General features: G+C 43.0%; 1 pseudogene; it reads right to left on the reverse strand.

Moving 5' to 3' along the window:
- Window positions 1-6408: 6408 nt before the first annotated feature.
- Window positions 6409-10872, reverse strand: LOC138441615 (large ribosomal subunit protein mL37-like; annotated as a pseudogene).
- Window positions 10873-11668: the final 796 nt, after the last annotated feature.

The following is an 11668-nucleotide window of genomic DNA, read 5'->3' on the forward strand; positions in this document are numbered from 1 at the left end:
CAGGTGTGAGTCCTGCCCTGACAGAGCATACAGTGTCTTTGGGGAAGACAAACCTGGTTCAAATAATCACTTATCAAATAGTCATAGGACTCCTTAGGACTTTTCAGTGCCTGTTTCACATACACATAAACATGAAGGAATAAAGTACAAATTATCATATGTGTTTATTGGAGAGATCTGATGAATCTTCCTTTGTTTCTTTGACTCATTTCCACCCCTCTCTCAGACTGTCAGCTAAGGATACTGCAAATCACTCATGGCAATTTTCTATATGTCAGTGACATAGTGCATTGACCTGGCTTATTATTATAAATAGTATTTACTGTGTATATTCAATGCTTAATTTCAGATAATATTCCAATCTTCATTTTCATCTCATTCTTGGAACTGCATTTTTTTTCCACAAGGAGAGGTTGAAAAATAACAGCTCTTCATCCTGAAGTTGGCTTCCCAGGTGGTGCTAGTGGAAAAGAACTGGCTTGCCATTGCAGGAAATATGAGACATGGTTTCTATCCCTGGGTTGGAAAGATCCCCTGGAGAAGGGAATGGAAACCCATTCCAGTATTCTTGCTTGGAGAAGCCCATGGACAGAGGAACCTAGTGGGCTACAGTCCACGGGGTGGCAAAGAGTCAGACATGACTGAAGTGACTTAGCACACACGCACACTCCTGCAGTCTGTTGTGATGTCATTTTGTTTCTTCAAAGAGTTTCAAAGGTAAGAACTAAAGAAAGAAAGAGACAGGTGGGTTTATTCTTATAGCTATGCCAGGGTTCCTCCTTTCGTTCAGATCTCAGTTTTGTTGATACAACATGGATAAAAACGTGAAGTGTCTTTACTCAATAATTAATGACCTGAGGCTAGCGAGAGGTAGACTTCTTAATTGCTTATTTATTTATTACAGTTCCTCTTTGGCAGTTCTTCTCTGAATTGCTTCATATACCTTAGGTCAGGTTGTTAATTAAATCTTTTGTAAAGGTTTGGTTTTACCTGTAAAAACTCTCCTACAGGTCCCTGATATCTCTAAGTTGGGCTGAATGTGTGAGAGGAAGAGGCTATTTGTTGAGTGCCAACCAATGGCTTTGTTTAGGATATTTTTGCCAGCAGCTCTTCCACCTCAGGCTGTTATTTCATGAAAAGATACATACACGAGTCACGGCTTCTGCAACCACCCCTCCAGCTCCACCGGAAGTGGACGTGGTTGGCTTAGCAGAGGGCACTCTTCCCTCTGAATCTAGCTTATGTGTACTGCTAGGAAGAAAGCTGGTATCTCTGGAGTTGTTTTTCGCTAGGATAGGCAAGAGGCTCTGATAAACTGCAGTCATTATAAGTTTCTGGCTCTGTCACAACAGCAAGGCTGCTTTGATGTAGAAGTTAGACAAAAATTTTGATTGATAATGAACATATCCAAATCTTAAAATTTCACCCAGGTTTTACTGTTGATGTGATCCTTCTCTGCAAATTTTTGTTTGGTACTTACAGCAAAAAGCTAATAAATATTTGCCTTGTGTCACTTGTAGATTTACTGTTACCTACTGTTAGCTGTGGAGAAGGCAGTGGCACCCCGCTCCAATACTGTTGCCTGGAAAATCCCATGGATGGAGGAGCCTGGTGGGCTGCAGTCCATAGGGTCACTAAGAGTCGGACACGACTGAGCAACTTCACTTTCACTTTTCATTTTCATACATTGGAGAAGGAAATGGCAACCCACTCCAGTATTCTTGCCTGGAGAATCTCAGAGACAGAGGAGCCTGGTGGGCTGCCGTCTATGGGGTCGCACAGAGTCGGACACGACTGAAGCGACTTAGCAGCAACAGCAACTGTTAGCTGTAGGGAACCATTGAGGCCAAATTCTCATGTTAGGTTTTCCTTTTTCTTGTGCCTCTCCACAGAAGGTCCATGAAAATATAAAACTAGTTTTAATGATTCATTTTCTGGTAGAGTAATACATCTGGAGATGGGCTCTTTAGCCTGAAACTTTCTTAACCCGTAAAGGATACTAAACTACAAGTGGCTTGGCTGATGGTGAAAAGTGAGACATTTCAACGTCTAGAAATTTTGCCACTGGGCAGCATCAATAAAGGACTGAATAAGGGTAGGGGTTGAAGAACGGGCAGGTGGGAGAGTGTGTAGCCTGAAGAGACCAGAGGGGTGATAGCTTACTGTTCTTTTCAGTCAAATATCATCCTCTCCTGCTCTACTCCAACCCCTGTTACACACACAAAGGTTGAGAATCAATACTGAATTAAAACCTTGAAGAGCTAATCCTCCAACCCAGAAATGCCAAAAGGAAGATAAATGGTTAATTCATAACATCATCAAAGACAAGCCCTGAGGTCTTGTTAAGGCCTTGTACTCATGTATGATAACCTGATGGCACCACACACTTGTAAGCATTTTTATAAACATGATGAATACTAATGGCATCAAAGAATTCACTTAGACTTTTTGGAATTTTCAATGATGCCAGACACTGTTTATACTTTATTTGAGTACCAGTTCTGTAAGTATTTAATGCATAATTTTTAACCTACTTGGGGAATGCACACTGTTTGGAAATTTGCATGAACTCTCTGGAATCTCTAGAAAATGCACAACAGGTATATGGGGTTTCACACACAATTTCATGGATTTTGTGAAGTCTCCTCATGGACCTGGGCTTCCCTGGTGGCTCAGACAATAAAGAATCCACCTGCAATGCAGGAGACCTGGGTTGGATCCCAGCGTTGGGATGATCCCCTGGAAAAGGAAATGGCAACCCACTCCAGTGTTCTTGCCTGGGAAACCCCATGGGCACAGAGAATCCCATGGGAAATCCCATGGAAGAACTCGATATTTGAAAGCAAACTGGGCGAGGTAACGCGGGCTTCGCGGGATAGTTTCCCGTCTGAGTGGCGATGTTGTCAGGCACCTGCACAATGCACAGTGATCTTGGGGTTTCTTAGGATTGCCAGCAGCCCCCCCCTTTTCTTCCATCAGAACATGGCACTGGCTTATTCATTCACCTGCTTGTCACATTCCTTCCTCTTTTTTGAGAGGAAATAGATGGCTATCTTATTTTTCTTCCTCCTCTAGAATAGTTCTAAAGACTTCACATGGCCCCATGTCAGAGGCACTTATTGCATGCAGGATGAGGCTGACAAACCACAACCTGTTAAGAGAGAGAGGGGAAATCCACCAGAAAGTGGCTTTGGAAGGAACTTCAGGTTCGTTGTGGGTAACCAGGCCCACAGAGAGCAATGAATTACATAAACACAAATGAATATGTCTGTATTTTGTGACCCCCCTCCCACTCACCCAAAGTCAGGCACTTAGTCACTTTTCCCTCTGTGTCTCCTTTTCTCTGTTATACCTCGATTATAGCTGCTATCACCGCACTGGAATTATTTGTTTATGAGTCTGTCTCTCTTACTAGACTATGAGCAATTCCAAGACAGAGTCCATGGCTTATTTATCTCTGTACCCCAATCCAGTGGGGTTAAGAGTGCAGGGTTAAGAGTGCAGGCTTTGGAGTCAGACTGTCTGCATTCAAATCCACACTCTGCGCATGGGAGGAGGACCATTCGGGCAAGCTACTTAACTTGTCTGAGCCTTGGTTCTCTTCCTTTCCTCCTTCCTTCCTCCCTCCTTCCCTCTCTCTTCTATCTTTTCTTCCTTTCATTCCTCAATTTCCTTTGCACCTAAAAGTATCACATTACTAAGTTGTATCGGTTTATTGTGAAGAGTAAATGAAATACTGTTTATCACAGTGACAGTCACTATAGACAATAATAATGGTATCTCAGTTCCGTGTCCGACTCTGCAACCCCATGGACTGCAGCACGCCAGGCTTCCTTATCCATCACCAACTCCAGGAGCTTGTTCAAACTCAAGTCCATTGAGTCAGTGATGCCATCCAATCATTTCATCTTCTCTCAGCCCCTCCTCCTTCTCCCTTATATCTTTCCCAGCATCAGGGTCTTTTCCAATGGGTTAGTTCTTTGCATCAGGTAGCCAAAGTATTGGAGCTTCAGTTTCAGCATCAGTCCTTCCGATGAATATTCAGGACCGATTTCCTTTAGGATTGACTAGTTTGATCTCCTTGCTGTCCAAGGGACTCTCAAGAGTCTTCTCCAACACCCAAGTTCAAAAGCATCAATTTTTCAGCATTCAGCTTTTGTTATGGTCCAACTCTCACATGCATACATGACTACTGAAAAAACCATAGCTTTGACTAGGGACCTTTGTTAGCAAAGTAATGTTTCCACTTTTTAATATGCTGTCTAGTTTTGTCATAGCTTTTCTTCCAAGGAACAGTATCTATTATTATATAAATTAGTATTACTATTGATTCAATAATCAACTGATTATTGAATTAATAATCATTTCCATACAAAGAGCTATCTCTCAACTTGTCTGTTAAATTGTCTCAAGGGTTGGAACGCTTTCCTTTCCGGTTTTCTACGTGTACCAGGCATTCAGTGAAAGTTTTTGATTAAACCTCTGGATATGTAGCTGCATACACCTATTTTCATGGCAGTACAAAAAATCTTTTGATACCATAGATGCTAACATGTTAAATGTAGAGGGTTTTTCTCCTGAGGCCAATGCAGAAATGCAGATGAAGTTCTTTCAGCATCCATCCTGCAAAAGACAAAATCATTCATAACCACTGTAAACATGAAGCTGGGCTTGTATTTCTTGATATCGCAGACAAAAGGGGTCTTTTCTGCTAAGAAAGCTTGGCAGGAGGTAGTAGAGTGGTAGATTAAAGTGGAGGCCTCATTGCTGACTTGGTTTGAGAGTTTGAGACTCAGCAAGTGGAAAGAAACAAGCAATTGAAATTGCGACTCTCTGAGATTCTGGATACGAACAGGGTGACTTGGAGAAACTTGCATTTTCTCTTCAAAGCTTGGCATTGATGCAGGAGTCTGTGGTAACACTGCCCTCTTCTGTTTTTCTGTATTGTTAATATTAATAATGTACGTGCATGTGTGCTAAGTAGCTTCAGTTGTATCCCATTCCCTGTGACCCTATGGACTGTATGTAGCCCACCAGGCTCCTCTGTCCATGGGGATCCTCCAGGCAAGAACACTGGAATGTGTTGCCATGCCCTCTTCCAGGGAATATTAATACCATGACTTCTCAAATCTGGTTTGAAGATCCTGACATGAATTTTCATTTGCCAAGAAATGCTTACTTAAGGCAGAGAGGAAAAGGAATCACATGTTTAATGTAAAGCATGATGACTTGACACTAAAAAGCAGGTTTTGTTATGAGGTGTTCATTCAATTCCATTGTAGCTGGGTATTATATTTCAGGGGAATGGATGTAGTCAAGGATCATAATCAAATCAATCAATTCATTTATTGATTTGTGATCTGAGGAGCTACTACATGTCTCCTAGTTCTTAAAACTTCCCTATTCTTCCCTTGGAAGTTAAAACATAACCACTAGTTGATGCCCTGTGACTCTTGCGTTTATTACATATCCTCTCAGAGTAAGAACAGTTAGAGTTGTGAATGCCAGTTCTTCACACATCAACAGCCAGCACCACTTTCTGTGAATAGTATTGTGTGAACTGCTTTGTAACTGTTTTATCCTTTCCTTCTAAGTCCCTCTGTATATCTCTCTAAAGTAGTTAAAGCATAAGACTTTGAATCTATACCAAGAAATTTGGACTTTATTTTATGAACAGCAGGGAACCAATTGACATATTCAGGCAAAGGATGACATCTTTAGAAGGATGACACTGTCAGCTTTGTGTTGAATGAATTGAGATGAAAAACCTTGGAAGGAGGAAGAACATTAGCAGATCTGTGTAATAGTACCATCTCTAGTACCTCCATGATGCATCCAAAATCCTCACATTTTTCCTTCCTTAACCCTAGTCAAGTCACTATCATCTATGGCCTGGATCCCTGCAACACTCTTTTCTCTGCCCTATAGTCAATCTTGCTTCCCTACAATTCATTATCCCCAGAGCAGTCAATGTCAACTTGAAAAAAACAGGTAGACTAGAACATGGAGCTTCCCAGGTGGCACAGTGGCAAAGATCCTGCCTGCCAATGCAGGAAGCACAAGAGAGTGTGGGTCCGATTCCTTGGTCAGGAAGATCCCCTGTGGAAGGAAGTGGAAACCCACTCCAGGATTCTTTTGAAACTCAGAGAGCTGAAGATTCTTATGTAAAGTCACAAGATGGGTCACAGATAAAGTTGGGACAGGTGAGGCTCCAGGGCTGGCCCTTGCACAGAGGCAAGCTCAGGGCAAGGGCTTGTGTGCAACTGAGGGTGTCTCACCTGACAGCACCCTCACAACAAACACAGGCTCCAGTGCACCCTAAGGGCTCTTTATTGTGGGTGAGAGCCCCAGCCAAAGGAGTGCTGCAGCTCAGGACAAGCCCCAGGCACTGTCCAGACTCCAGGATCTTCAGGAAGAGAGAGGTCTGGGGCTCCAGGCCTCAGGACAGTCCTTGGGCCACACAACACCATGAAAATACAGAGCTAAAAACTTCCTGAATGTCTCTGGCTGGGAACAAGTTGGTCCAACATGGTCTATAACCACCTTCTTTTGGATCACTGGAACACAAAAAAAGGGCCAATGCAGGGGTTGATTGGAGTCCACCCAGGCTAGATTCTTGAGGTCCTCCTCGGAGGCCAGATCTGTGGTGTTCAGCTGTAGCACCAGGAAGACACACCCGTGGGTGCCCATGCTCTGCATGACTACTGGCTTCTCCAAAACCTTAGGGTCATTCCCATACAGGAACCAAGCTTGAGCCAGCACATTGCCAAAGGCAGACAGGATCATCTTGGCCCACAACTGATCTGGCTGGAAGCAGTGTGGTTCTAAGTTGGACGACTCCAGAAAATACTGAGTGTGAGGATAGGGATAAAAATAGCCCTCCAGAAATCCATTGTCATCATTCACATCATGAACATTGCACTCCTAAAGACTGATGGTGGGAGTTATGGGATTGAAGTTCTCAAGAACATGATTCTCAGTAGCTTCTGCCTCCTCCCGGGGGCCAATGGGAGGCAGAGGATCCTCGGCATTCACTTGGGCTCTACTGGAACTATGGACCTGGATCAGGGTCGACTCTTATTTCCAGGTGGTGGATCACATGTTGTTTTGGGCATAGATCTGCCTGATCAGAGAAGGATGCTTGAGAATCTGGGTTTTACACAGCTGCATCAGGCTGTCCACAATGACTGGGCAATAGGTCTCTCTCTTAGGGATGTCTTCAGTAGAGTGCCAGAGATGAGCTGAGAGATTGCATTCAGAACAGGTTCATCTTGATCTTCTGTGTGGTTTCTTGGATCACCAGTAAGGCTAGGCACTTTCTCAGGACGGCCTTCTGTTAACTTGGTTTTGTTAAGCCAGAGAGCCTGCTTTACACCCTCGAGGACGTGGCAACACTGGTGGAAGACGTAGCAGACCTGGTCCTTGTACAGCAGGTGCTCACGCAGCAGGGGCAAGAGGGGCATCCAGTCAGGGTCTCAGGATGGGAAGACTGGCCGTGCCAGCCTGGGCACAGAGTGCATCTTCCCTGTGAAGGTGAAGGACTCTAGTCCAGGAATCATGTATACCCTGTGTCGGGGAGGAGGCTCTGGCTTCTGCATGAATCACATGCCCCAATCATTTGCCCTGCATCTCGGGGCCCTGCAGCACAGAAGGCCAAGCCACCTGGGGCAAACCTTTATGGGCTGCCACACCAGCACCTTGCAGATCTGATCTCAAAACCTCCACCTGGATGCTGTCATCTTCCCTTGTGCAAGGCCCACGCCAGTATTCTTGCCTGGGAAATCCCATGGACAGAGGAGCCTGGCAGGCTGCAGTGCAGGAGTTTGAAAAGAGTCTGGCATGACTGAGCGTGCAAGCGTACACACACACACACGTACAGAGAGAGAGACTAGGCCATGCCTCTTCTAACTTTAAACCCATCAATGACTTCCTATAATACTTATTATGAAATCTACACTCTTACCCTGGTCCAGGATCCTCTGCATGGCTTGACCTGCCCCTGTGTGTTTCTCAGACCTGAACTCTCACTTCTGCTCCAACTCTCTGGCTTTCTTGGTTTTTTAAACATGCCAAGCATAGTCTGACTTCAGACATCCGAGCCTTTGTTCTTATCATTTCATCTACCTAGAATATGCTATTTCCAGAATTTCACATGACTGGCTTCTTGCCCTAGCTCACATATCACTTACTCAGAGTCCCAGTCTCTGCTCTTTGTCTCCCTATCCTCTGCCCAAGACATTTTTTCATATTACCAAGTTCTAATTTATTCATAACGTGACTATTTGAAATGATTTTGCTTATTGAATTACTGGTTTAAAATCTGCATTGCTTGCCTAGAATGACAGTTCCATGAGGAAAAGAACCATGTCTACCTGTTCATCTCTAGGTCCCAACACACAGAGCTTACAACAGAATGCTGCACCTAGTCAATGGTGGATCTCAGTAATTAGTTGTTGAACAAACGGATTTGGGTAAAAGGTAGAGAAAAGGGTAGGACAAATGGAGATGAAAAAGAAGAGATACCTTGAAGATTTATTGTAAAGTGGATAGACAACACAACTGGGTTTAGAGAAAGGCCATTGATGCCATTAACTCCGAGAATATGATAGGATATAATGAATGAGAGTAGCAAACAGATATTTGGCTTTGGACTTGAATGTGATGTTCTGGCAGGTCTATGTTAAGATGCCCAGCAGGTATATATAAGTTGGAAACCAAACTTGAAGTCATTTGCATAATGATGACAGTCCACTGAGACTGAGTCAGGTCAACAGGGGGATGGTATGGGGGGAAAACAGAACTTAAAAGATGTGCAGATTTGTGTCCAAACATCCTGTGTGCAGGAAACATGCTGGGACAAGTGACATGTGATAAATGAGGAGCAAGGGCTAGAGCTTCATGAGGCCATGGGGACACTGACAACTCAGCAAGTGGAGGGTGCATTATGCAGACAAACATCATTATTACCTGCCATACGGTGCCCTTTGACCTCCCCAAAACAACTGTCAGTAGGAGACTACACTCTCAAAGGGGATCTGTGTGACTGGCTTGATTTCTGCCCTCCTAATCTGTAAGGGGGCACAGAACGAGGACTGGCCAACATTAATGATATTAACGATGTGCCTCTTCTCTAGGGAGATGATAATCCAAAACCGTTATGGAAAAAATATATAAAAAACTCCAAAGCTACATTTGTTGAGTACTAACTTATGAGAGGGTGATGCACTAAATATTTGATATGTATTCTCTTATTTGATCCTATAAGGAACTACAATTATTACCTGTTTTATAGACGTGAGCATTGTGACTAGAAGAGTATTTCAACTTTCTCAGCTGGTGAATGATGGAGCTGGAATTTGCTCCCAGAACTGTCTGATCCTAAAGCCACCACTTTTAACCATGGTGCACAAACACTCCCCAGCATAGGAAGTAGTCATTTTTAGCTTAAGTTGTAGATTGCTTTGTAGGTTTCTTTCCCTTTCCATCCCCAAATTGTGAATGTTATGTTAATAAACCAGGCAAATTTTATTTGCAATAATGCAGGGTGACCAAAATTATAAGATTTTTCTTTTGTACTGAACAAAAGTTCCTCATGCTATTTTATTCACTCTCCTTTGTGTTATACAATTGCCTTGAAGGACTGCTGTTGCTTCTTGCTGTTGTTCAGTTGTCAAGTCATGTCTGACTCTTCATGACCCCATGGACTGTAATACGTCAGGTTTCCCTGTCCCTCACCATCTCCTGGAATTTGCCCAAATTCTTGTCCATTGAATCCATGATTCCAGCCAACCATCTCATCCTCTGTAAGTTATTGCTTACAGAAAGTGAATCTCCCTCAGGATATCCTAAATTACAGGGTTCTTGGGGTATCTGGAATAGAAATAGTGTTTTACATCACCCTCTGCCTCCACTCCCCAACCTGAAATTATTGTGGGAATCTGTTCCTGGAAATAATCACAATAACTAAATGGGTGCTCTAGGTGATTATTGAACATCCTTCGGGACGTGCTATTGATATACTTTGGCAATTGCTCTTGAAGTCCCCTGAAGTTGTGATATGCCTCTGGCCATAGATTTCCTCTATTTATCCTTCATATTGTTGTTGGACAATCTTTCTCTGCTGCAATGAGGCTTATGCTGCCCTTCAAAATGTCAAAGGATTTCCACCAGACAATTGTCTGTTAATCTGGGTCTCTTAGACTGTCTCCTTGAAGGCACTTGGAGCTGTTGTAGTGAAGCCTCCTTCCTGCCGTCCAGTATCTTCCTTGATCTTGGGTAGAACCTTCAGCACCATCGCTTGCACTCCTGTTTTCAGCTGTCTTGAACCCAGGTGTTCAGTGGCACACAAGTAATGGCAGAAGAGGGACCTGGTGGAGTCAGTGAATGCCTGGTGAGGGCCACTCAAATGGCTCTTAGTCCTCATTGGCTGAGAATCAAATACAAATTAGCTGTGTGGACTAGAACTATAATGGGCTTATAGAAATATTTCTGAGAGCATCAAGACTAATGAATCAGCCTGGTTTGGGGGCAGTTCTAAATGAATTCTAAATGGATGCCTCTGACTTCATGCCCAGTAAATATGTAGTGATGCAAGGAGGCACTTTCTTTAGCCCATCAATAATTTATTAATGGGTACTTGTGCTAGACAAGATGTTCCTTAGAGTTTCAAAATGACTTCCTTTTGGTTAGCTCTGTGTCTTTCTCACAGAACTTTCCCCACTTCTCTTAAAAGCAGCCATCACCCTCTTTGGCGCATAAGTTACCTCTCTCCAATCTGGGCACAGAGTAAACTGTGTTGCCTTACTGGATTATCAACTTGTTGAGGGCAGCTCTAGTCTCATTAATCATTGCAGCCTCTACAGTGTCTGACATAGTTCTTTGTACAAATAGATATGTAAATATTTGGTTAAATATTTGAGTAAATAAATGATTATGAGACATGGAACAGAACTACGATTTCAAAAGCTTTTTTTGTTGAACTCCAACAACCTTAGTTGTCATTAACTCATTGGGCTTCTGGGAAAGGACTCTTTCTGGACTCTGATTAGCTAGTAGCGAAGCACTGATGTTCTCAAACTGGGCTCCAACCCCTTGGTTACTTCCATTGGACAGTTACTTTCTCTTTCTTTCTTTAGGCCTATATGTACAAATGTCCTTGGGCAAAATGGCAATATGAGAAATGCATTTTCTTATTGTCTTTGGTGCAAATTAGAACTCCATCTCTGTTCCATCCATAGTTCTTTCTCTAATTTTCCATTTAAATTTATAATTTTATTTAATATCCTATCGAGGGGTAATCTTAGCCTCTGTGTTCAATAGGATGGTACTACAACAGAGTAGCAGTATGTGACAACTCTCGAGATCTTATTTACATATATGAAAAATTCAAGGGGTTGGTCAAGAGGCATCAGGTTGAATCCAGTTTCTATCAGATGCATAAATCTTTTTCTTTTTTTTAATGTCATAGACATTCTTTTTTTTCTGATGGAATGGAAACCAGATTTATCATGAAGATATATGACATTGGTTGCATTTTCAAACAATTGCCTGATGTCCTCTGGCAGTCTTTGGAACCACACATTGCAAGCCAGCCTGCCATTTGGAGAGACCCTAGGGTAATTGGGAGATGTGCTTGAGGCTCAGATCATTGTCTATAAAGGTAACCTGA

The sequence above is a fragment of the Ovis canadensis genome, chromosome 5 (assembly GCF_042477335.2).
Source record: "Ovis canadensis isolate MfBH-ARS-UI-01 breed Bighorn chromosome 5, ARS-UI_OviCan_v2, whole genome shotgun sequence".
Lineage (NCBI taxonomy): Eukaryota > Metazoa > Chordata > Mammalia > Artiodactyla > Bovidae > Ovis > Ovis canadensis.